Below are 26,803 nucleotides of genomic sequence, written 5' to 3' on the forward strand. Positions count from 1 at the left end.
TACACCATTCAAAATAGGCGGGCTTTAGCATATGCAGTTAGGCCCCGTAGGTTGATTTTAGCTAAAAAGTGCCCCAAACACTCAAACGGGCTTGTATCTGGGAAGGGAAAATATGGGAAACATGACTTAGACACCAAATGATACACTATATGCCATGTTTCCAAATTTTTATGCACAGTGGTTACAGCATGAAGCGAATGCATGTGAATATACAAAGGTGCATTGCATTAAACAAGTCCACTGAGTGTCCCAAAATGGCCGGCCTGCATGCTTTCATCCATCAATTGTTCTAAATTTTTCATTACCCAATGAGCTGAGGTGGAGTCTTAGCCAGTGGTACCATCAGGGAGGTGTGTAAAGCACTTTAGGCTAGACAGCCAATCAGCTGCCAGCTTCCATCTGTCAATCAAATACAGCAGCCAATCAGAAAGCTGCCCATTGATCAGCAGGCCCTTTATGACATCACAGACAGACCCTCAGAACTATCTGTGCATGTCTAATGGCTGGCTGTCAGTTGGGTGGGTGGGTGGCAGAGGGAGGGGATGTCTGTCTCGTTTCTCCTGAAAATTGTGCTTTTTCTGCGTTTACGGGAAAAGTTGAGGTCCGACGCGCAAAAGTGGGGTATCGTAGAAATAACCTTTTAAAGACGCACATTTCTGGCCCACCAAAAATGGGCATTTCAAATGAGAAATGAGTCCAATGAACAAAATAGGATGAATAAGTATGTATTTCAGGGGTGAGTTAGCAGGTTATTGGGGAAGTAAGTCCTGATATTTTTGGAGGTTGCAGGGGCCACTACACCATTCAAAATAGGCAGGCTTTAGCATATGCAGTTAGGCCTCGTAGGATGATTTTAGCTAAAAAGTGCCCCAAACACTCAAACGGGCTTGTATCTGGGAAGGGAAAATATGGGAAACATGACTTAGACAGCAAATGATACAGTGTATGCCATGTTTCCAAATTTTTATGCACAGTGGTTACAGCATGAAGCGAATGCCTGTGAATATACAAAGGTGCATTGCATTAAACAAGTCCAATGAGCGTCCCAAAATGGCCGGCCTGCCTGCTTTCATCCATCAATTGTTCTAAATTTTTCATTACCCAATGAGCTGAGGTGGAGTCTTAGCCAGTGGTAGCATCAGGGAGGTGTGTAAAGCACTTTAGGCTAGACAGCCAATCAGCTGCCAGCTTCCATCTGTCAATCAAATACAGCAGCCAATCAGAAAGCTGCCCATTGATCAGCAGGCCCTTTATGACATCACAAACAGACCCTTAGAACTATCTGTGCATGTCTAATGGCTGGCTGTCAGTTGGGCGGGTGGGTGGCAGAGGGAGGGGATGTCTGTCTCGTTTCTCCTGAAAATTGCGCTTTTTCTGCGTTTACGGGAAAAGTTGAGGTCCGACGCGCAAAAGTGGGGTATCGTAGAAATCACATTTTAAAGACGCACATTTCTGGCCCCCCAAAAATGGGCATTTCAAATGAGAAATGAGTCCAATGAACAAAATAGGGTGAATAAGTATGTATTTCAGGGGTGAGTTAGCAGATTATTGGGGAAGTAAGTCCTGATATTTTTGGAGGTTGCAGGGGCCACTACACCATTCAAAATAGGCAGGTTTTAGCATATGCAGTTAGGCCCCGTAGGATGATTTTAGCTAAAAAGTGCCCCAAACATTAAAACGGGCTTGTATCTTGAAAGGGAAAATATGGGAAACATGACTTAGACAGAAAATGATACACTGTATGCCATGTTTCCAAATTTTTATGCATAGTGGTTACAGCATGAAGCGAATGCATGTGAATATACAAAGGTGCATTGCATTAAACAAGTCCAATGAGCGTCCCAAAATGGCCGGCCTGCCTGCTTTCATCCATCAATTGTTCTAAATTTTTCATTACCCAATGAGCTGAGGTGGAGTCTTAGCCAGTGGTACCATCAGGGAGGTGTGTAAAGCACTTTAGGCTAGACAGCCAATCAGCTGCCAGCTTCCATCTGTCAATCAAATACAGCAGCCAATCAGAAAGCTTCCCATTGATCAGCAGGCCCTTTATGACATCACAAACAGACCCTCAGAACTATCTGTGCATGTCTAATGGCTGGCTGTCAGTTGGGCGGGTGGGTGGCAGAGGGAGGGGATGTCTGTCTCGTTTCTCCTGAAAATTGCGCTTTTTCTGCGTTTACGGGAAAAGTTGAGGTCCGACGCGCAAAAGTGGGGTATCGTAGAAATCACCTTTTAAAGATGCACATTTCTGCCCCCCCAAAAATGGGCATTTCAAATGAGAAATGAGTCCAATGAACAAAATAGGGTGAATAAGTATGTATTTCAGGGGTGAGTTAGCAGGTTATTGGGGAAGTAAGTCCTGATATTTTTGGAGGTTGCAGGGGCCACTACACCATTCAAAATAGGCGGGCTTTAGCATATGCAGTTAGGCCCCGTAGGTTGATTTTAGCTAAAAAGTGCCCCAAACACTCAAACGGGCTTGTATCTGGGAAGGGAAAATATGGGAAACATGACTTAGACAGCAAATGATACAGTGTATGCCATGTTTCCAAATTTTTATGCACAGTGGTTACAGCATGAAGCGAATGCATGTGAATATACAAAGGTGCATTGCATTAAACAAGTCCAATGAGCGTCCCAAAATGGCCGGCCTGCCTGCTTTCATCCATCAATTGTTCTAAATTTTTCATTACCCAATGAGCTGAGGTGGAGTCTTAGCCAGTGGTACCATCAGGGAGGTGTGTAAAGCACTTTAGGCTAGACAGCCAATCAGCTGCCAGCTTCCATCTGTCAATCAAATACAGCAGCCAATCAGAAAGCTGCCCATTGATCAGCAGGCCCTTTATGACATCACAAACAGACCCTCAGAACTATCTGTGCATGTCTAATGGCTGGCTGTCAGTTGGGCGGGTGGGTGGCAGAGGGAGGGGATGTCTGTCTCGTTTCTCCTGAAAATTGCGGTTTTTCTGCGTTTACGGGAAAAGTTGAGGTCCGACGCGCAAAAGTGGGGTATCGTAGAAATCACATTTTAAAGACGCACATTTCTGGCGCCCCAAAAATGGGCATTTCTAATGAGAAATGAGTCCAATGAACAAAATAGGGTGAATAAGTATGTATTTCAGGGATGAGTTAGCAGATTATTGGGGAAGTAAGTCCTGATATTTTTGGAGGTTGCAGGGGCCACTACACCATTCAAAATAGGCAGGTTTTAGCATTTGCAGTTAGGCCCCGTAGGATGATTTTAGCTAAAAAGTGCCCCAAACACTCAAACGGGCTTGTATCTGGGAAGGGAAAATATGGGAAACATGACTTAGACAGAAAATGATACACTGTATGCCATGTTTCCAAATTTTTATGCACAGTGGTTACAGCATGAAGCGAATGCATGTGAATATACAAAGGTGCATTGCATTAAACAAGTCCACTGAGTGTCCCAAAATTGCCGGCCTGCCTGCTTTCATCCATCAATTGTTCTAAATTTTTCATTACCCAATGAGCTGAGGTGGAGTCTTAGCCACTGGTACCATCAGGGAGGTGTGTAAAGCACTTTAGGCTAGACAGCCAATCAGCTGCCAGCTTCCATCTGTCAATCAAATACAGCAGCCAATCAGAAAGCTGCCCATTGATCAGCAGGCCCTTTATGACATCACAAACAGACCCTCAGAACTATCTGTGCATGTCTAATGGCTGGCTGTCAGTTGGGCGGGTGGGTGGCAGAGGGAGGGGATGTCTGTCTCGTTTCTCCTGAAAATTGCGCTTTTTCTGCGTTTACGGGAAAAGTTGAGGTCCGACGCGCAAAAGTGGGGTATCGTAGAAATAACCTTTTAAAGACGCACATTTCTGGCCCACCAAAAATGGGCATTTCAAATGAGAAATGAGTCCAATAAACAAAATAGGATGAATAAGTATGTATTTCAGGGGTGAGTTAGCAGGTTATTGGGGAAGTAAGTCCTGATATTTTTGGAGGTTGCAGGGGCCACTACACCATTCAAAATAGGCAGGATTTAGCATATGCAGTTAGGCCTCGTAGGATGATTTTAGCTAAAAAGTGCCCCAATCACTCAAACGGGCTTGTATCTGGGAAGGGAAAATATGGGAAACATGACTTAGACAGCAAATGATACACTGTTTGCCATGTTTCCAAATTTTTATGCACAGTGGTTACAGCATGAAGCGAATGCATGTGAATATACAAAGGTGCATTGCATTAAACAAGTCCACTGAGTGTCCCAAAATGGCCGGCCTGCCTGCTTTCATCCATCAATTGTTCTAAATTTTTCATTACCCAATGAGCTGAGGTAGAGTCTTAGCCAGTGGTACCATCAGGGAGGTGTGTAAAGCACTTTAGGCTAGACAGCCAATCAGCTGCCAGCTTCCATCTGTCAATCAAATACAGCAGCCAATCAGAAAGCTGCCCATTGATCAGCAGGCCCTTTATGACATCACAAACAGACCCTCAGAACTATCTGTGCATGTCTAATGGCTGGCTGTCAGTTGGGCGGGTGGGTGGCAGAGGGAGGGGATGTCTGTCTCGTTTCTCCTGAAAATTGCGCTTTTTCTGCGTTTACGGGAAAAGTTGAGGTCCGACGCGCAAAAGTGGGGTATCGTAGAAATCACATTTTAAAGACGCACATTTCTGGCCCCCCAAAAATGGGCATTTCAAATGAGAAATGAGTCCAATGAACAAAATAGGGTGAATAAGTATGTATTTCAGGGGTGAGTTAGCAGATTATTGGGGAAGTAAGTCCTGATATTTTTGGAGGTTGCAGGAGCCACTACACCATTCAAAATAGGCAGGTTTTAGCATATGCAGTTAGGCCCCGTAGGATGATTTTAGCTAAAAAGTGCCCCAAACACTCAAACGGGCTTGTATCTGGGAAGGGAAAATATGGGAAACATGACTTAGAAAGAAAATGATACACTGTATGCCATGTTTCCAAATTTTTAAGCACAGTGGTTACAGCATGAAGCGAATGCATGTGAATATACAAAGGTGCATTGCATTAAACAAGTCCAATGAGCGTCCCAAAATGGCCGGCCTGCCTGCTTTCATCCATCAATTGTTCTAAATTTTTCATTACCCAATGAGCTGAGGTAGAGTCTTAGCCAGTGGTACCATCAGGGAGGTGTGTAAAGCACTTTAGGCTAGACAGCCAATCAGCTGCCAGCTTCCATCTGTCAATCAAATACAGCAGCCAATCAGAAAGCTGCCCATTGATCAGCAGGCCCTTTATGACATCACAGACAGACCCTCAGAACTATCTGTGCATGTCTAATGGCTGGCTGTCAGTTGGGCGGGTGGGTGGCAGAGGGAGGGGATGTCTGTCTCGTTTCTCCTGAAAATTGCGCTTTTTCTGCGTTTACGGGAAAAGTTGAGGTCCGACGCGCAAAAGTGGGGTATCGTAGAAATCACATTTTAAAGACGCACATTTCTGGCCCCCCAAAAATGGGCATTTCAAATGAGAAATGAGTCCAATGAACAAAATAGGGTGAATAAGTATGTATTTCAGGGGTGAGTTAGCAGATTATTGGGGAAGTAAGTCCTGATATTTTTGGAGGTTGCAGGAGCCACTACACCATTCAAAATATGCAGGTTTTAGCATATGCAGTTAGGCCCCGTAGGATGATTTTAGCTAAAAAGTGCCCCAAACACTCAAACGGGCTTGTATCTGGGAAGGGAAAATATGGGAAACATGACTTAGAAAGAAAATGATACACTGTATGCCATGTTTCCAAATTTTTATGCACAGTGGTTACAGCATGAAGCGAATGCATGTGAATATACAAAGGTGCATTGCATTAAACAAGTCCAATGAGCGTCCCAAAATGGCCGGCCTGCCTGCTTTCATCCATCAATTGTTCTAAATTTTTCATTACCCAATGAGCTGAGGTGGAGTCTTAGCCAGTGGTACCATCAGGGAGGTGTGTAAAGCACTTTAGGCTAGACAGCCAATCAGCTGCCAGCTTCCATCTGTCAATCAAATACAGCAGCCAATCAGAAAGCTGCCCATTGATCAGCTGGCCCTTTATGACATCACAAACAGACCCCCAGAACTATCTGTGCATGTCTAATGGCTGTCTGTCAGTTGGGTGGGTGGGTGGCAGAGGGAGGGGATGTCTGTCTCGTTTCTCCTGAAAATTGCGGTTTTTCTGCGTTTACGGGAAAAGTTGAGGTCCGACGCGCAAAAGTGGGGTATCGTAGAAATCACCTTTTAAAGACGCACATTTCTGGCCCCCCAAAAATGGGCATTTCAAATGAGAAATGAGTCCAATGAACAAAATAGGGTGAATAAGTATGTATTTCAGGGGTGAGTTAGCAGGTTATTGGGGAAGTAAGTCCTGATATTTTTGGAGGTTGCAGGGGCCACTACACCATTCAAAATAGGCAGGCTTTAGCATATGCAGTTAGGCCTCGTAGGATGATTTTAGCTAAAAAGTGCCCCAATCACTCAAACGGGCTTGTATCTGGGAAGGGAAAATATGGGAAACATGACTTAGACAGCAAATGATACACTGTTTGCCATGGTTCCAAATTTTTATGCACAGTGGTTACAGCATGAAGCGAATGCATGTGAATATACAAAGGTGCATTGCATTAAACAAGTCCACTGAGTGTCCCAAAATGGCCGGCCTGCCTGCTTTCATCCATCAATTGTTCTAAATTTTTCATTACCCAATGAGCTGAGGTGGAGTCTTAGCCAGTGGTACCATCAGGGAGGTGTGTAAATCACTTTAGGCTAGACAGCCAATCAGCTGCCAGCTTCCATCTGTCAATCAAATACAGCAGCCAATCAGAAAGCTGCCCATTGATCAGCAGGCCCTTTATGACATCACAGAAAGACTCTCAGAACTATCTGTGCATGTCTAATGGCTGGCTGTCAGTTGGGTGGGTGGGTGGCAGAGGGAGGGGATGTCTGTCTCGTTTCTCCTGAAAATTGCGCTTTTTCTGCGTTTACGGGAAAAGTTGAGATCCGACGCGCAAAAGTGGGGTATCGTAGAAATCACCTTTTAAAGATGCACATTTCTGCCCCCCCAAAAATGGGCATTTCAACTGAGAAATGAGTCCAATGAACAAAATAGGGTGAATAAGTATGTATTTCAGGGGTGAGTTAGCAGGTTATTGGGGAAGTAAGTCCTGATATTTTTGGAGGTTGCAGGGGCCACTACACCATTCAAAATAGGCGGGCTTTAGCATATGCAGTTAGGCCCCGTAGGTTGATTTTAGCTAAAAAGTGCCCCAAACACTCAAACGGGCTTGTATCTGGGAAGGGAAAATATGGGAAACATGACTTAGACAGCAAATGATACACTGTATGCCATGTTTCCAAATTTTTATGCACAGTGGTTACAGCATGAAGCGAATGCATGTGAATATACAAAGGTGCATTGCATTAAACAAGTCCAATGAGCGTCCCAAAATGGCCGGCCTGCCTGCTTTCATCCATCAATTGTTCTAAATTTTTCATTACCCAATGAGCTGAGGTGGAGTCTTAGCCAGTGGTACCATCAGGGAGGTGTGTAAAGCACTTTAGGCTAGACAGCCAATCAGCTGCCAGCTTCCATCTGTCAATCAAATACAGCAGCCAATCAGAAAGCTGCCCATTGATCAGCAGGCCCTTTATGACATCACAAACAGACCCTCAGAACTATCTGTGCATGTCTAATGGCTGGCTGTCAGTTGGGCGGGTGGGTGGCAGAGGGAGGGGATGTCTGTCTCGTTTCTCCTGAAAATTGCGGTTTTTCTGCGTTTACGGGAAAAGTTGAGGTCCGACGCGCAAAAGTGGGGTATCGTAGAAATCACATTTTAAAGACGCACATTTCTGGCCCCCCAAAAATGGCCATTTCAAATGAGAAATGAGTCCAATGAACAAAATAGGATGAATAAGTATGTATTTCAGGGGTGAGTTAGCAGGTTATTGGGGAAGTAAGTCCTGAAATTTTTGGAGGTTGCAGGGGCCACTACACCATTCAAAATAGGCAGGCTTTAGCATATGCAGTTAGGCCCCGTAGGATGATTTTAGCTAAAAAGTGCCCCAAACATTTAAACGGGCTTGTATCTGGGAAGGGAAAATATGGGAAACATGACTTATACAGCAAATGATACACTGTTTGCCATGTTTCCAAATTTTTATGCACAGTGGTTACAGCATGAAGCGAATGCATGTGAATATACAAAGGTGCATTGCATTAAACAAGTCCACTGAGTGTCCTAAAATGGCCGGCCTGCCTGCTTTCATCCATCAATTGTTCTAAATTTTTCATTACCCAATGAGCTGAGGTGGAGTCTTAGCCAGTGGTACCATCAGGGAGGTGTGTAAAGCACTTTAGGCTAGACAGCCAATCAGCTGCCAGCTTCCATCTGTCAATCAAATACAGCAGCCAATCAGAAAGCTGCCCATTGATCAGCAGGCCCTTTATGACATCACAAACAGACCCTCAGAACTATCTGTGCATGTCTAATGGCTGGCTGTCAGTTGGGCGGGTGGGTGGCAGAGGGAGGGGATGTCTGTCTCGTTTCTCCTGAAAATTGCGGTTTTTCTGCGTTTACGGGAAAAGTTGAGGTCCGACGCGCAAAAGTGGGGTATCGTAGAAATCACATTTTAAAGACGCACATTTCTGGCCCCCCAAAAATGGGCATTTCAAATGAGAAATGAGTCCAATGAACAAAATAGGATGAATAAGTATGTATTTCAGGGGTGAGTTAGCAGGTTATTGGGGAAGTAAGTCCTGATATTTTTGGAGGTTGCAGGGGCCACTACACCATTCAAAATAGGCAGGCTTTAGCATATGCAGTTAGGCCCCGTAGGATGATTTTAGCTAAAAAGTGCCCCAAACACTCAAACGGGCTTGTATCTGGGAAGGGAAAATATGGGAAACATGACTTAGACAGCAAATGATACACTGTTTTCCATGTTTACAAATTTTTATGCACAGTGGTTACAGCATGAAGCGAATGCATGTGAATATACAAAGGTGCATTGCATTAAACAAGTCCACTGAGTGTCCCAAAATGGCCGGCCTGCCTGCTTTCATCCATCAATTGTTCTAAATTTTTCATTACCCAATGAGCTGAGGTGGAGTCTTAGCCAGTGGTACCATCAGGGAGGTGTGTAAAGCACTTTAGGCTAGACAGCCAATCAGCTGCCAGCTTCCATCTGTCAATCAAATACAGCAGCCAATCAGAAAGCTGCCCATTGATCAGCAGGCCCTTTATGACATCACAGACAGACCCTCAGAACTATCTGTGCATGTCTAATGGCTGGCTGTCAGTTGGGCGGGTGGGTGGCAGAGGGAGGGGATGTCTGTCTCGTTTCTCCTGAAATTGCGGTTTTTCTGCGATTACGGGAAAAGTTGAGGTCCGACGCGCAAAAGTGGGGTATCGTAGAAATCACCTTTTAAAGACGCACATTTCTGCCCCCCCCAAAAAAATGGGCATTTCAAATGAGAAATGAGTCAAATGAACAAAATAGGGTGAATAAGTATGTATTTCAGGGGTGAGTTAGTAGGTTATTGGGGAAGTAAGTCCTGATATTTTTGGAGGTTGCAGGGGCCACTACACCATTCAAAATAGGCAGGCTTTAGCATATGCAGTTAGGCCTCGTAGGATGATTTTAGCTAAAAAGTGCCCCAATCACTCAAACGGGCTTGTATCTGGGAAGGGAAAATATGGGAAACATGACTTAGACAGCAAATGATACACTGTTTGCCATGTTTCCAAATTTTTATGCACAGTGGTTACAGCATGAAGCGAATGCATGTGAATATACAAAGGTGCATTGCATTAAACAAGTCCACTGAGTGTCCCAAAATGGCCGGCCTGCCTGCTTTCATCCATCAATTGTTCTAAATTTTTCATTAACCAATGAGCTGAGGTGGAGTCTTAGCCAGTGGTACCATCAGGGAGGTGTGTAAAGCACTTTAGGCTAGACAGCCAATCAGCTGCCAGCTTCCATCTGTCAATTAAATACAGCAGCCAATCAGAAAGCTGCCCATTGATCAGCAGGCCCTTTATGACATCACAGAAAGACTCTCAGAACTATCTGTGCATGTCTAATGGCTGGCTGTCAGTTGGGTGGGTGGGTGGCAGAGGGAGGGGATGTCTGTCTCGTTTCTCCTGAAAATTGCGCTTTTTCTGCGTTTACGGGAAAAGTTGAGATCCGACGCGCAAAAGTGGGGTATCGTAGAAATCACCTTTTAAAGATGCACATTTCTGCCCCCCCAAAAATGGGCATTTCAAATGAGAAATGAGTCCAATGAACAAAATAGTGTGAATAAGTATGTATTTCAGGGGTGAGTTAGCAGGTTATTGGGGAAGTAAGTCCTGATATTTTTGGAGGTTGCAGGGGCCACTACACCATTCAAAATAGGCGGGCTTTAGCATATGCAGTTAGGCCCCGTAGGTTGATTTTAGCTAAAAAGTGCCCCAAACACTCAAACGGGCTTGTATCTGGGAAGGGAAAATATGGGAAACATGACTTAGACAGCAAATGATACAGTGTATGCCATGTTTCCAAATTTTTATGCACAGTGGTTACAGCATGAAGCGAATGCCTGTGAATATACAAAGGTGCATTGCATTAAACAAGTCCAATGAGCGTCCCAAAATGGCCGGCCTGCCTGCTTTCATCCATCAATTGTTCTAAATTTTTCATTACCCAATGAGCTGAGGTGGAGTCTTAGCCAGTGGTACCATCAGGGAGGTGTGTAAAGCACTTTAGGCTAGACAGCCAATCAGCTGCCAGCTTCCATCTGTCAATCAAATACAGCAGCCAATCAGAAAGCTGCCCATTGATCAGCAGGCCCTTTATGACATCACAAACAGACCCTCAGAACTATCTGTGCATGTCTAATGGCTGGCTGTCAGTTGGGCGGGTGGGTGGCAGAGGCAGGGGATGTCTGTCTCGTTTCTCCTGAAAATTGCGGTTTTTCTGCGGTTACGGGAAAAGTTGAGGTCCGACGCGCAAAAGTGGGGTATCGTAGAAATCACATTTTAAAGACGCACATTTCTGGCCCCCCAAAAATGGGCATTTCAAATGAGAAATGAGTCCAATGAACAAAATAGGGTGAATAAGTATGTATTTCAGGGGTGAGTTAGCAGATTATTGGGGAAGTAAGTCCTGATATTTTTGGAGGTTGCAGGGGCCACTACACCATTCAAAATAGGCAGGTTTTAGCATATGCAGTTAGGCCCCGTAGGATGATTTTAGCTAAAAAGTGCCCCAAACACTCAAACGGGCTTGTATCTGGGAAGGGAAAATATGGGAAACATGACTTAGACAGAAAATGATACACTGTATGCCATGTTTCCAAATTTTTATGCATAGTGGTTACAGCATGAAGCGAATGCATGTGGATATACAAAGGTGCATTGCATTAAACAAGTCCAATGAGCGTCCCAAAATGGCCGGCCTGCCTGCTTTCATCCATCAATTGTTCTAAATTTTTCATTACCCAATGAGCTGAGGTGGAGTCTTAGCCACTGGTACCATCAGGGAGGTGTGTAAAGCACTTTAGGCTAGACAGCCAATCAGCTGCCAGCTTCCATCTGTCAATCAAATACAGCAGCCAATCAGAAAGCTGCCCATTGATCAGCAGGCCCTTTATGACATCACAAACAGACCCTCAGAACTATCTGTGCATGTCTAATGGCTGGCTGTCAGTTGGGCGGGTGGGTGGCAGAGGGAGGGGATGTCTGTCTCGTTTCTCCTGAAAATTGCGCTTTTTCTGCGTTTACGGGAAAAGTTGAGGTCCGACGCGCAAAAGTGGGGTATCGTAGAAATCACATTTTAAAGACACACATTTCTGGCCCCCCAAAAATGGGCATTTCAAATGAGAAATGAGTCCAATGAACAAAATAGTGTGAATAAGTATGTATTTCAGGGGTGAGTTAGCAGGTTATTGGGGAAGTAAGTCCTGATATTTTTGGAGGTTGCAGGGGCCACTACACCATTCAAAATAGGCGGGCTTTAGCATATGCAGTTAGGCCCCGTAGGTTGATTTTAGCTAAAAAGTGCCCCAAACACTCAAACGGGCTTGTATCTGGGAAGGGAAAATATGGGAAACATGACTTAGACAGCAAATGATACAGTGTATGCCATGTTTCCAAATTTTTATGCACAGTGGTTACAGCATGAAGCGAATGCCTGTGAATATACAAAGGTGCATTGCATTAAACAAGTCCAATGAGCGTCCCAAAATGGCCGGCCTGCCTGCTTTCATCCATCAATTGTTCTAAATTTTTCATTACCCAATGAGCTGAGGTGGAGTCTTAGCCAGTGGTACCATCAGGGAGGTGTGTAAAGCACTTTAGGCTAGACAGCCAATCAGCTGCCAGCTTCCATCTGTCAATCAAATACAGCAGCCAATCAGAAAGCTGCCCATTGATCAGCAGGCCCTTTATGACATCACAAACAGACCCTCAGAACTATCTGTGCATGTCTAATGGCTGGCTGTCAGTTGGGCGGGTGGGTGGCAGAGGCAGGGGATGTCTGTCTCGTTTCTCCTGAAAATTGCGGTTTTTCTGCGGTTACGGGAAAAGTTGAGGTCCGACGCGCAAAAGTGGGGTATCGTAGAAATCACATTTTAAAGACGCACATTTCTGGCCCCCCAAAAATGGGCATTTCAAATGAGAAATGAGTCCAATGAACAAAATAGGGTGAATAAGTATGTATTTCAGGGGTGAGTTAGCAGATTATTGGGGAAGTAAGTCCTGATATTTTTGGAGGTTGCAGGAGCCACTACACCATTCAAAATAGGCAGGTTTTAGCATATGCAGTTAGGCCCCGTAGGATGATTTTAGCTAAAAAGTGCCCCAAACACTCAAACGGGCTTGTATCTGGGAAGGGAAAATATGGGAAACATGACTTAGAAAGAAAATGATACACTGTATGCCATGTTTCCAAATTTTTATGCATAGTGGTTACAGCATGAAGCGAATGCATGTGAATATACAAAGGTGCATTGCATTAAACAAGTCCAATGAGCGTCCCAAAATGGCCGGCCTGCCTGCTTTCATCCATCAATTGTTCTAAATTTTTCATTACCCAATGAGCTGAGGTGGAGTCTTAGCCAGTGGTACCATCAGGGAGGTGTGTAAAGCACTTTAGGCTAGACAGCCAATCAGCTGCCAGCTTCCATCTGTCAATCAAATACAGCAGCCAATCAGAAAGCTGCCCATTGATCAGCAGGCCCTTTATGACATCACAAACAGACCCTCAGAACTATCTGTGCATGTCTAATGGCTGGCTGTCAGTTGGGCGGGTGGGTGGCAGAGGGAGGGGATGTCTGTCTCGTTTCTCCTGAAAATTGCGGTTTTTCTGCGTTTACGGGAAAAGTTGAGGTCCGACGAGCAAAAGTGGGGTATCGTAGAAATCACCTTTTAAAGACGCACATTTCTGCCCCCCCCCAAAAAAAATGGGCATTTCAAATGAGAAATGAGTCCAATGAACAAAATAGGGTGAATAAGTATGTATTTCAGGGGTGAGTTAGCAGGTTATTGGGGAAGTAAGTCCTGATATTTTTGGAGGTTGCAGGGGCCACTACACCATTCAAAATAGGCAGGCTTTAGCATATGCAGTTATGCCTCGTAGGATGATTTTAGCTAAAAAGTGCCCCAATCACTCAAACGGGCTTGTATCTGGGAAGGGAAAATATGGGAAATATGACTTAGACAGCAAATGATACACTGTTTGCCATGTTTCCAAATTTTTATGCACAGTGGTTACAGCATGAAGCGAATGCATGTGAATATACAAAGGTGCATTGCATTAAACAAGTCCACTGAGTGTCCCAAAATGGCCGGCCTGCCTGCTTTCATCCATCAATTGTTCTAAATTTTTCATTAACCAATGAGCTGAGGTGGAGTCTTAGCCAGTGGTACTATCAGGGAGGTGTGTAAAGCACTTTAGGCTAGACAGCCAATCAGCTGCCAGCTTCCATCTGTCAATCAAATACAGCAGCCAATCACAAAGCTGCCCATTGATCAGCAGGCCCTTTATGACATCACAGAAAGACTCTCAGAACTATCTGTGCATGTCTAATGGCTGGCTGTCAGTTGGGTGGGTGGGTGGCAGAGGGAGGGGATGTCTGTCTCGTTTCTCCTGAAAATTGCGCTTTTTCTGCGTTTACGGGAAAAGTTGAGATCCGACGCGCAAAAGTGGGGTATCGTAGAAATCACCTTTTAAAGATGCACATTTCTGCCCCCCCAAAAATGGGCATTTCAAATGAGAAATGAGTCCAATGAACAAAATAGGGTGAATAAGTATGTATTTCAGGGGTGAGTTAGCAGGTTATTGGGGAAGTAAGTCCTGATATTTTTGGAGGTTGCAGGGGCCACTACACCATTCAAAATAGGCGGGCTTTAGCATATGCAGTTAGGCCCCGTAGGTTGATTTTAGCTAAAAAGTGCCCCAAACACTCAAACGGGCTTGTATCTGGGAAGGGAAAATATGGGAAACATGACTTAGACAGCAAATGATACAGTGTATGCCATGTTTCCAAATTTTTATGCACAGTGGTTACAGCATGAAGCGAATGCATGTGAATATACAAAGGTGCATTGCATTAAACAAGTCCAATGAGCGTCCCAAAATGGCCGGCCTGCCTGCTTTCATCCATCAATTGTTCTAAATTTTTCATTACCCAATGAGCTGAGGTGGAGTCTTAGCCAGTGGTACCATCAGGGAGGTGTGTAAAGCACTTTAGGCTAGACAGCCAATCAGCTGCCAGCTTCCATCTGTCAATCAAATACAGCAGCCAATCAGAAAGCTGCCCATTGATCAGCAGGCCCTTTATGACATCACAAACAGACCCTCAGAACTATCTGTGCATGTCTAATGGCTGGCTGTCAGTTGGGCGGGTGGGTGGCAGAGGGAGGGGATGTCTGTCTCGTTTCTCCTGAAAATTGCGGTTTTTCTGCGTTTACGGGAAAAGTTGAGGTCCGACGCGCAAAAGTGGGGTATCGTAGAAATCACATTTTAAAGACGCACATTTCTGGCGCCCCAAAAATGGGCATTTCTAATGAGAAATGAGTCCAATGAACAAAATAGGGTGAATAAGTATGTATTTCAGGGATGAGTTAGCAGATTATTGGGGAAGTAAGTCCTGATATTTTTGGAGGTTGCAGGGGCCACTACACCATTCAAAATAGGCAGGTTTTAGCATATGCAGTTAGGCCCCGTAGGATGATTTTAGCTAAAAAGTGCCCCAAACACTCAAACGGGCTTGTATCTGGGAAGGGAAAATATGGGAAACATGACTTAGACAGAAAATGATACACTGTATGCCATGTTTCCAAATTTTTATGCACAGTGGTTACAGCATGAAGCGAATGCATGTGAATATACAAAGGTGCATTGCATTAAACAAGTCCACTGAGTGTCCCAAAATTGCCGGCCTGCCTGCTTTCATCCATCAATTGTTCTAAATTTTTCATTACCCAATGAGCTGAGGTGGAGTCTTAGCCACTGGTACCATCAGGGAGGTGTGTAAAGCACTTTAGGCTAGACAGCCAATCAGCTGCCAGCTTCCATCTGTCAATCAAATACAGCAGCCAATCAGAAAGCTGCCCATTGATCAGCAGGCCCTTTATGACATCACAAACAGACCCTCAGAACTATCTGTGCATGTCTAATGGCTGGCTGTCAGTTGGGCGGGTGGGTGGCAGAGGGAGGGGATGTCTGTCTCGTTTCTCCTGAAAATTGCGGTTTTTCTGCGTTTACGGGAAAAGTTGAGGTCCGACGCGCAAAAGTGGGGTATCGTAGAAATCACATTTTAAAGACGCACATTTCTGGCCCCCCAAAAATGGGCATTTCAAATGAAAAATGAGTCCAATGAACAAAATAGGGTGAATAAGTATGTATTTCAGGGGTGAGTTAGCAGATTATTGGGGAAGTAAGTCCTGATATTTTTGGAGGTTGCAGGGGCCACTACACCATTCAAAAAAGGCAGGTTTTAGCATATGCAGTTAGGCCCCGTAGGATGATTTTAGCTAAAAAGTGCCCCAAACACTCAAACGGGCTTGTATCTGGGAAGGGAAAATATGGGAAACATGACTTAGACACCAAATGATACACTATATGCCATGTTTCCAAATTTTTATGCACAGTGGTTACAGCATGAAGCGAATGCATGTGAATATACAAAGGTGCATTGCATTAAACAAGTCCACTGAGTGTCCCAAAATGGCCGGCCTGCCTGCTTTCATCCATCAATTGTTCTAAATTTTTCATTACCCAATGAGCTGAGGTGGAGTCTTAGCCAGTGGTACCATCAGGGAGGTGTGTAAAGCACTTTAGGCTAGACAGCCAATCAGCTGCCAGCTTCCATCTGTCAATCAAATACAGCAGCCAATCAGAAAGCTGCCCATTGATCAGCAGGCCCTTTATGACATCACAGACAGACCCTCAGAACTATCTGTGCATGTCTAATGGCTGGCTGTCAGTTGGGTGGGTGGGTGGCAGAGGGAGGGGATGTCTGTCTCGTTTCTCCTGAAAATTGCGCTTTTTCTGCGTTTACGGGAAAAGTTGAGGTCCGACGCGCAAAAGTGGGGTATCGTAGAAATAACCTTTTAAAGACGCACATTTCTGGCCCACCAAAAATGGGCATTTCAAATGAGAAATGAGTCCAATGAACAAAATAGGATGAATAAGTATGTATTTCAGGGGTGAGTTAGCAGGTTATTGGGGAAGTAAGTCCTGATATTTTTGGAGGTTGCAGGGGCCACTACACCATTCAAAATAGGCAGGCTTTAGCATATGCAGTTAGGCCTCGTAGGATGATTTTAGCTAAAAAGTGCCCCAATCACTCAAACGGGCTTGTATCTGGGAAGGGAAAATATGGGAAACATGACTTAGACAGCAAATGATACACTGTTTGCCATGTTTCCAAATTTTTATGCACAGTGGTTACAGCATGAAGCGAATGCATGTGAATATACAAAGGTGCATTGCATTAAACAAGTCCACTGAGTGTCCCAAAATGGCCGGCCTGCCTGCTTTCATCCATCAATTGTTCTAAATTTTTCATTACCCAATGAGCTGAGGTAGAGTCTTAGCCAGTGGTACCATCAGGGAGGTGTGTAAAGCACTTTAGGCTAGACAGCCAATCAGCTGCCAGCTTCCATCTGTCAATCAAATACAGCAGCCAATCAGAAAGCTGCCCATTGATCAGCAGGCCCTTTATGACATCACAAACAGACCCTCAGAACTATCTGTGCATGTCTAATGGCTGGCTGTCAGTTGGGCGGGTGGGTGGCAGAGGGAGGGGATGTCTGTCTCGTTTCTCCTGAAAATTGCGCTTTTTCTGCGTTTACGGGAAAAGTTGAGGTCCGACGCGCAAAAGTGGGGTATCGTAGAAATCACATTTTAAAGACGCACATTTCTTGCCCCCCCAAAAATGGGCATTTCAAATGAGAAATGAGTCCAATGAACAAAATAGGGTGAATAAGTATGTATTTCAGGGGTGAGTTAGCAGATTATTGGGGAAGTAAGTCCTGATATTTTTGGAGGTTGCAGGAGCCACTACACCATTCAAAATAGGCAGGTTTTAGCATATGCAGTTAGGCCCCGTAGGATGATTTTAGCTAAAAAGTGCCCCAAACACTCAAACGGGCTTGTATCTGGGAAGGGAAAATATGGGAAACATGACTTAGAAAGAAAATGATACACTGTATGCCATGTTTCCAAATTTTTAAGCACAGTGGTTACAGCATGAAGCGAATGCATGTGAATATACAAAGGTGCATTGCATTAAACAAGTCCAATGAGCGTCCCAAAATGGCCGGCCTGCCTGCTTTCATCCATCAATTGTTCTAAATTTTTCATTACCCAATGAGCTGAGGTAGAGTCTTAGCCAGTGGTACCATCAGGGAGGTGTGTAAAGCACTTTAGGCTAGACAGCCAATCAGCTGCCAGCTTCCATCTGTCAATCAAATACAGCAGCCAATCAGAAAGCTGCCCATTGATCAGCAGGCCCTTTATGACATCACAGACAGACCCCCAGAACTATCTGTGCATGTCTAATGGCTGGCTGTCAGTTGGGTGGGTGGGTGGCAGAGGGAGGGGATGTCTGTCTCGTTTCTCCTGAAAATGCGGTTTTTCTGCGTTTACGGGAAAAGTTGAGGTCCGACGCGCAAAAGTGGGGTATCGTAGAAATCACCTTTTAAAGACGCACATTTCTGGCCCCCCAAAAATGGGCATTTCAAATGAGAAATGAGTCCAATGAACAAAATAGGGTGAATAAGTATGTATTTCAGGGGTGAGTTAGCAGGTTATTGGGGAAGTAAGTCCTGATATTTTTGGAGGTTGCAGGAGCCACTACACCATTCAAAATAGGCAGGCTTTAGCATATGCAGTTAGGCCTCGTAGGATGATTTTAGCTAAAAAGTGCCCCAATCACTCAAACGGGCTTGTATCTGGGAAGGGAAAATATGGGAAACATGACTTAGACAGCAAATGATACACTGTTTGCCATGGTTCCAAATTTTTATGCACAGTGGTTACAGCATCAAGCGAATGCATGTGAATATACAAAGGTGCATTGCATTAAACAAGTCCACTGAGTGTCCCAAAATGGCCGGCCTGCCTGCTTTCATCCATCAATTGTTCTAAATTTTTCATTACCCAATGAGCTGAGGTGGAGTCTTAGCCAGTTGTACCATCAGGGAGGTGTGTAAATCACTTTAGGCTAGACAGCCAATCAGCTGCCAGCTTCCATCTGTCAATCAAATACAGCAGCCAATCAGAAAGCTGCCCATTGATCAGCAGGACCTTTATGACATCACAGAAAGACTCTCAGAACTATCTGTGCATGTCTAATGGCTGGCTGTCAGTTGGGTGGGTGGGTGGCAGAGGGAGGGGATGTCTGTCTCGTTTCTCCTGAAAATTGCGCTTTTTCTGCGTTTACGGGAAAAGTTGAGATCCGACGCGCAAAAGTGGGGTATCGTAGAAATCACCTTTTAAAGATGCACATTTCTGCCCCCCCCAAAAATGGGCATTTCAACTGAGAAATGAGTCCAATGAACAAAATAGGGTGAATAAGTATGTATTTCAGGGGTGAGTTAGCAGGTTATTGGGGAAGTAAGTCCTGATATTTTTGGAGGTTGCAGGGGCCACTACACCATTCAAAATAGGCGGGCTTTAGCATATGCAGTTAGGCCCCGTAGGTTGATTTTAGCTAAAAAGTGCCCCAAACACTCAAACGGGCTTGTATCTGGGAAGGGAAAATATGGGAAACATGACTTAGACAGCAAATGATACACTGTATGCCATGTTTCCAAATTTTTATGCACAGTGGTTACAGCATGAAGCGAATGCATGTGAATATACAAAGGTGCATTGCATTAAACAAGTCCAATGAGCGTCCCAAAATGGCCGGCCTGCCTGCTTTCATCCATCAATTGTTCTAAATTTTTCATTACCCAATGAGCTGAGGTGGAGTCTTAGCCAGTGGTACCATCAGGGAGGTGTGTAAAGCACTTTAGGCTAGACAGCCAATCAGCTGCCAGCTTCCATCTGTCAATCAAATACAGCAGCCAATCAGAAAGCTGCCCATTGATCAGCAGGCCCTTTATGACATCACAAACAGACCCTCAGAACTATCTGTGCATGTCTAATGGCTGGCTGTCAGTTGGGCGGGTGGGTGGCAGAGGGAGGGGATGTCTGTCTCGTTTCTCCTGAAAATTGCGGTTTTTCTGCGTTTACGGGAAAAGTTGAGGTCCGACGCGCAAAAGTGGGGTATCGTAGAAATCACATTTTAAAGACGCACATTTCTGGCCCCCCAAAAATGGCCATTTCAAATGAAAAATGAGTCCAATGAACAAAATAGGATGAATAAGTATGTATTTCAGGGGTGAGTTAGCAGGTTATTGGGGAAGTAAGTCCTGATATTTTTGGAGGTTGCAGGGGCCACTACACCATTCAAAATAGGCAGGCTTTAGCATATGCAGTTAGGCCCCGTAGGATGATTTTAGCTAAAAAGTGCCCCAAACACTCAAACGGGCTTGTATCTGGGAAGGGAAAATATGGGAAACATGACTTATACAGCAAATGATACACTGTTTGCCATGTTTCCAAATTTTTATGCACAGTGGTTACAGCATGAAGCGAATGCATGTGAATATACAAAGGTGCATTGCATTAAACAAGTCCACTGAGTGTCCTAAAATGGCCGGCCTGCCTGCTTTCATCCATCAATTGTTCTAAATTTTTCATTACCCAATGAGCTGAGGTGGAGTCTTAGCCAGTGGTACCATCAGGGAGGTGTGTAAAGCACTTTAGGCTAGACAGCCAATCAGCTGCCAGCTTCCATCTGTCAATCAAATACAGCAGCCAATCAGAAAGCTGCCCATTAATCAGCAGGCCCTTTATGACATCACAAACAGACCCTCAGAACTATCTGTGCATGTCTAATGGCTGGCTGTCAGTTGGGCGGGTGGGTGGCAGAGGGAGGGGATGTCTGTCTCGTTTCTCCTGAAAATTGCGGTTTTTCTGCGTTTACGGGAAAAGTTGAGGTCCGACGCGCAAAAGTGGGGTATCGTAGAAATCACATTTTAAAGACGCACATTTCTGGCCCCCCAAAAATGGGCATTTCAAATGAGAAATGAGTCCAATGAACAAAATAGGATGAATAAGTATGTATTTCAGGGGTGAGTTAGCAGGTTATTGGGGAAGTAAGTCCTGATATTTTTGGAGGTTGCAGGGGCCACTACACCATTCAAAATAGGCAGGCTTTAGCATATGCAGTTAGGCCCCGTAGGATGATTTTAGCTAAAAAGTGCCCCAAACACTCAAACGGGCTTGTATCTGGGAAGGGAAAATATGGGAAACATGACTTAGACAGCAAATGATACACTGTTTGCCATGTTTACAAATTTTTATGCACAGTGGTTACAGCATGAAGCGAATGCATGTGAATATACAAAGGTGCATTGCATTAAACAAGTCCACTGAGTGTCCCAAAATGGCCGGCCTGCCTGCTTTCATCCATCAATTGTTCTAAATTTTTCATTACCCAATGAGCTGAGGTGGAGTCTTAGCCAGTGGTACCATCAGGGAGGTGTGTAAAGCACTTTAGGCTAGACAGCCAATCAGCTGCCAGCTTCCATCTGTCAATCAAATACAGCAGCCAATCAGAAAGCTGCCCATTGATCAGCAGGCCCTTTATGACATCACAGAAAGACCCTCAGAACTATCTGTGCATGTCTAATGGCTGGCTATCAGTTGGGCGGGTGGGTGGCAGAGGGAGGGGATGTCTGTCTCGTTTCTCCCTAAAATTGCGGTTTTTCTGAGTTTACGGGAAAAGTTGAGGTCCGACGCGCAAAAGTGGGGTATCGTAGAAATCACCTTTTAAAGACGCACATTTCTGGCCCCCCCAAAAATGGGCATTTCAAATGAGAAATGAGTCCAATGAACAAAATAGGGTGAATAAGTATGTATTTCAGGGGTGAGTTAGCAGGTTATTGGGGAAGTAAGTTCTGATATTTTTGGAGGTTGCAGGGGTCACTACACCATTCAAAATAGGCAGGCTTTAGCATATGCAGTTAGGCCCCGTAGGTTGATTTTAGCTAAAAAGTGCCCAGAACACTGAAACGGGCTTGTATCTGGGAAGGGAAAATATGGGAAACATGACCTAGACAGCAAATGATACACTGTATGCCATGTTTCCAAATTTTTATGCACAGTGGTTACAGCATGAAGCGAATGCATGTGAATATACAAAGGTGCATTGCATTAAACAAGTCCAATGAGCGTCCCAAAATGGCCGGCTTGCCTGCTTTCATCCATCAATTGTTCTAAATTTTTCATTACCCAATGAGCTGAGGTGGAGTCTTAGCCAGTGGTACCATCAGGGAGGTGTGTAAAGCACTTTAGTCTAGACAGCCACTCAGCTGCCAGCTTCCATCTGTCAAGCAAATACAGCAGCCAATCAGAAAGCTGCCCATTGATCAGCAGGCCCTTTATGACATCACAAACAGACCCTCAGAACTATCTGTGCATGTCTAATGGCTGGCTGTCAGTTGGGCGGGTGGGTGGCAGAGGGAGGGGATGTCTGTCTCGTTTCTCCTGAAAATTGCGCTTTTTCTGCGTTTACGGGAAAAGTTGAGGTCCGACGCGCAAACGTGGGGTATCGTAGAAATCACCTTTTAAAGACGCACATTTCTGCCCCCCCAAAAATGGGCATTTCAAATGAGAAATGAGTCCAATGAACAAAATAGGATGAATAAGTACTGTATGTATTTCAGGGGTGAGTTAGCAGGTTATTGGGGAAGTAAGTCCTGATATTTTTGGAGGTTGCAGGGGCCACTACACCATTCAAAATAGGCAGGCTTTAGCATATGCAGTTAGGCCCTGTAGGATGATTTTAGCTAAAAAGTGCCCCAAACACTCAAACGGGCTTGCATCTGGGAAGGGAAAATATGGAAAACATGACTTAGACAGCAAATGATACACTGTTTGCCATGTTTACAAATTTTTATGCACAGTGGTTACAGCATGAAGCGAATGCATGTGAATATACAAAGGTGCATTGCATTAAACAAGTCCACTGAGTGTCCCAAAATGGCCGGCCTGCCTGCTTTCATCCATCAATTGTTCTAAATTTTTCATTACCCAATGAGCTGAGGTGGAGTCTTAGCCAGTGGTACCATCAGGGAGGTGTGTAAAGCACTTTAGGCTAGACAGCCAATCAGCTGCCAGCTTCCATCTGTCAATCAAATACAGCAGCCAATCAGAAAGCTGCCCATTGATCAGCAGGCCCTTTATGACATCACAGACAGACCCTCAGAACTATCTGTGCATGTCTAATGGCTGGCTGTCAGTTGGGTGGGTGGGTGGCAGAGGGAGGGGATGTCTGTCTCGTTTCTCCCTAAAATTGCGTTTTTTCTGCGTTTACGGGAAAAGTTGAGATCCGACGCGCAAAAGTGGGGTATCGTAGAAATCACCTTTTAAAGACGCACATTTCTGGCCCCCCAAAAATGGGCATTTCAAATGAGAAATGAGTCCAATGAACAAAATAGGATGAATAAGTATGTATTTCAGGGGTGAGTTTGCAGGTTATTGGGGAAGTAAGTCCTGATATTTTTGGAGGTTGCAGGGGCCACTACACCATTCAAAATAGGCAGGCTTTAGCATATGCAGTTAGGCCCTGTAGGATGATTTTAGCTAAAAAGTGCCCCAAACACTCAAACGGGCTTGCATCTGGGAAGGGAAAATATGGGAAACATGACTTAGACACCAAAAGATACACTAAATGCCATGTTTCCAAATTTTTATGCACAGTGGTTACAGCATGAAGCGAATGCATGTGAATATACAAAGGTGCATTGCATTAAACAAGTCCAATGAGCGTCCCAAAATGGCCGGCCTGCCTGCTTTCATCCATCAATTGTTCTAAATTTTTCATTACCCAATGAGCTGAGGTGGAGTCTTAGCCAGTGGTACCATCAGGGAGGTGTGTAATGCACTTTAGGCTAGACAGCCAATCAGCTGCCAGCTTCCATCTGTCAATCAAATACAGCAGCCAATCAGAAAGCTGCCCATTGATCAGCAGGCCCTTTATGACATCACAGACAGACCCTCAGAACTATCTGTGCATGTCTAATGGCTGGCTGTCAGTTGGGTGGGTGGGTGGCAGAGGGAGGGGATGTCTGTCTCGTTTCTCCTGGAAATTTCGCTTTTTCTGCGTTTACGGGAAAAGTTGAGGTCCAACGCGCAAAAGTGGGGTATCGTAGAAATCACCTTTTAAAGACGCACATTTCTGGCCCCCCAAAAATGGGCATTTCAAATGAGAAATGAGTCCAATGTACAAAATAGGGTGAATAAGTATGTATTTCAGGGGTGAGTTAGCAGGTTATTGGGGAAGTAAGTCCTGATATTTTTTGGAGGTTGCAGGGGCCACTACACCATTCAAAATAGGCAGGTTTTAGCATATGCAGTTAGGCCCCGTAGGATGATTTTAGCTAAAAAGTGCCCCAAACACTCAAACGGGCTTGCATCTGGGAAGGGAAAATATGGGAAACATGACTTAGACACCAAAAGATACACTAAATGCCATGTTTCCAAATTTTTATGCACAGTGGTTACAGCATGAAGCGAATGCATGTGAATATACAAAGGTGCATTGCATTAAACAAGTCCACTGAGTGTCCCAAAATTGCCGGCCTGCCTGCTTTCATCCATCAATTGTTCTAAATTTTTCATTACCCAATGAGCTGAGGTGGAGTCTTAGCCACTGGTACCATCAGGGAGGTGTGTAAAGCACTTTAGGCTAGACAGCCAATCAGCTGCCAGCTTCCATCTGTCAATCAAATACAGCAGCCAATCAGAAAGCTGCCCATTGATCAGCAGGCCCTTTATGACATCACAAACAGACCCTCAGAACTATCTGTGCATGTCTAATGGCTGGCTGTCAGTTGGGCGGGTGGGTGGCAGAGGGAGGGGATGTCTGTCTCGTTTCTCCTGAAAATTGCGGTTTTTCTGCGTTTACGGGAAAAGTTGAGGTCCGACGCGCAAAAGTGGGGTATCGTAGAAATCACATTTTAAAGACGCACATTTCTGGCCCCCCAAAAATGGGCATTTCAAATGAGAAATGAGTCCAATGAACAAAATAGGGTGAATAAGTATGTATTTCAGGGGTGAGTTAGCAGATTATTGGGGAAGTAAGTCCTGATATTTTTGGAGGTTGCAGGGGCCACTACACCATTCAAAAAAGGCAGGTTTTAGCATATGCAGTTAGGCCCCGTAGGATGATTTTAGCTAAAAAGTGCCCCAAACACTCAAACGGGCTTGTATCTGGGAAGGGAAAATATGGGAAACATGACTTAGACACCAAATGATACACTATATGCCATGTTTCCAAATTTTTATGCACAGTGGTTACAGCATGAAGCGAATGCATGTGAATATACAAAGGTGCATTGCATTAAACAAGTCCACTGAGTGTCCCAAAATGGCCGGCCTGCCTGCTTTCATCCATCAATTGTTCTAAATATTTCATTAACCAATGAGCTGAGGTGGAGTCTTAGCCAGTGGTACCATCAGGGAGGTGTGTAAAGCACTTTAGGCTAGACAGCCAATCAGCTGCCAGCTTCCATCTGTCACTCAAATACAGCAGCCAATCAGAAAGCTGCCCATTGATCAGCAGGCCCTTTATGACATCACAAACAGACCCTCAGAACTATCTGTGCATGTCTAATGGCTGGCTGTCAGTTGGGCGGGTGGGTGGCAGAGGGAGGGGATGTCTGTCTCGTTTCTCCTGAAAATTGCGGTTTTTCTGCGTTTACGGGAAAAGTTGAGGTCCGACGCGCAAAAGTGGGGTATCGTAGAAATCACATTTTAAAGACGCACATTTCTGGCCCCCCAAAAATGGGCATTTCAAATGAGAAATGAGTCCAATGAACAAAATAGTGTGAATAAGTATGTATTTCAGGGGTGAGTTAGCAGATTATTGGGGAAGTAAGTCCTGATATTTTTGGAGGTTGCAGGGGCCACTACACCATTCAAAATAGGCAGGTTTTAGCATATGCAGTTAGGCCCCGTAGGATGATTTTAGCTAAAAACTGCCCCAAACACTCAAACGGGCTTGTATCTGGGAAGGGAAAATATGGGAAACATGACTTAGACAGAAAATGATACACTGTAGGCCATGTTTCCAAATTTTTATGCACAGTGGTTACAGCACGAAGCGAATGCATGTGAATATACAAAGGTGCATTGCATTAAACAAGTCCACTGAGTGTCCTAAAATGGCCGGCCTGCCTGCTTTCATCCATCAATTGTTCTAAATTTTTCATTACCCAATGAGCTGAGGTGGAGTCTTAGCCAGTGGTACCATCAGGGAGGTGTGTAAAGCACTTAAGGCTAGACAGCCAATCAGCTGCCAGCTTCCATCTGTCAATCAAATACAGCAGCCAATCAGAAAGCTGCCCATTGATCAGCAGCCCCTTTATGACATCACAAACAGACCCTCAGAACTATCTGTGCATGTCTAATGGCTGGCTGTCAGTTGGGCGGGTGGGTGGCAGAGGGAGGGGATGTCTGTCTCGTTTCTCCTGAAAATTGCGGTTTTTCTGCGTTTACGGGAAAAGTTGAGGTCCGACGCGCAAAAGTGGGGTATCGTAGAAATCACATTTTAAAGACGCACATTTCTGGCCCCCCAAAAATGGGCATTTCAAATGAGAAATGAGTCCAATGAACAAAATAGGGTGAATAAGTATGTATTTCAGGGGTGAGTTAGCAGGTTATTGGGGAAGTAAGTCCTGATATTTTTGGAGGTTGCAGGGGCCACTACACCATTTAAAATAGGCAGGCTTTAGCATATGCAGTTAGGCCTCGTAGGATGATTTTAGCTAAAAAGTGCCCCAATCACTCAAACGGGCTTGTATCTGGGAAGGTAAAATATGGGAAACATGACTTATGCTGGCCACACATCAGACCAACTTCCGACCAACTTTTTTAAAACCCTTGAAACCTCCAACCATCCAACTTGACAGTCCAACTAAAACCATTCCCCACACATCTAACCAACTTTTCTTCCAACCAGCAAACTTCTTTTTTTTTTTTAAGTCCAGCCAACTTCTGTCCAACCTCTGATGTCATAGAAGTGGGCAGGCAGTGTCTGCCTGTTTTGAAGATTTTTTTTTTTTTTAAGTGTCTTTATTTCAGTGAACTTTTGCTTTTCTTCTTGCAGGCTTCAGTGTAAAAATAGAAAAATAAATGATAAAAAGAGCCGGGCTGGTATTAAAAAATCATAGATTAAACCATTGGGTTTTGTTGTGCAACTATGAGTCCCAGCAAGCCTGGAACAC

At 44.6% G+C, this 26,803-nt stretch overlaps 1 protein-coding gene across 1 annotated transcript in view; it reads left to right on the forward strand.

The window, feature by feature from the left end:
* Window positions 1–26,803, forward strand: part of LOC146005763 (zinc finger BED domain-containing protein 5-like) — a 61,155-nt gene that overhangs the window by 33,424 nt on the left and 928 nt on the right. The window lies entirely within an intron of this gene.

This window comes from Crinia signifera, chromosome 5, assembly GCF_055691185.1.
Source record: "Crinia signifera chromosome 5, ASM5569118v1, whole genome shotgun sequence".
Taxonomy (NCBI): Eukaryota; Metazoa; Chordata; class Amphibia; order Anura; family Myobatrachidae; genus Crinia; species Crinia signifera.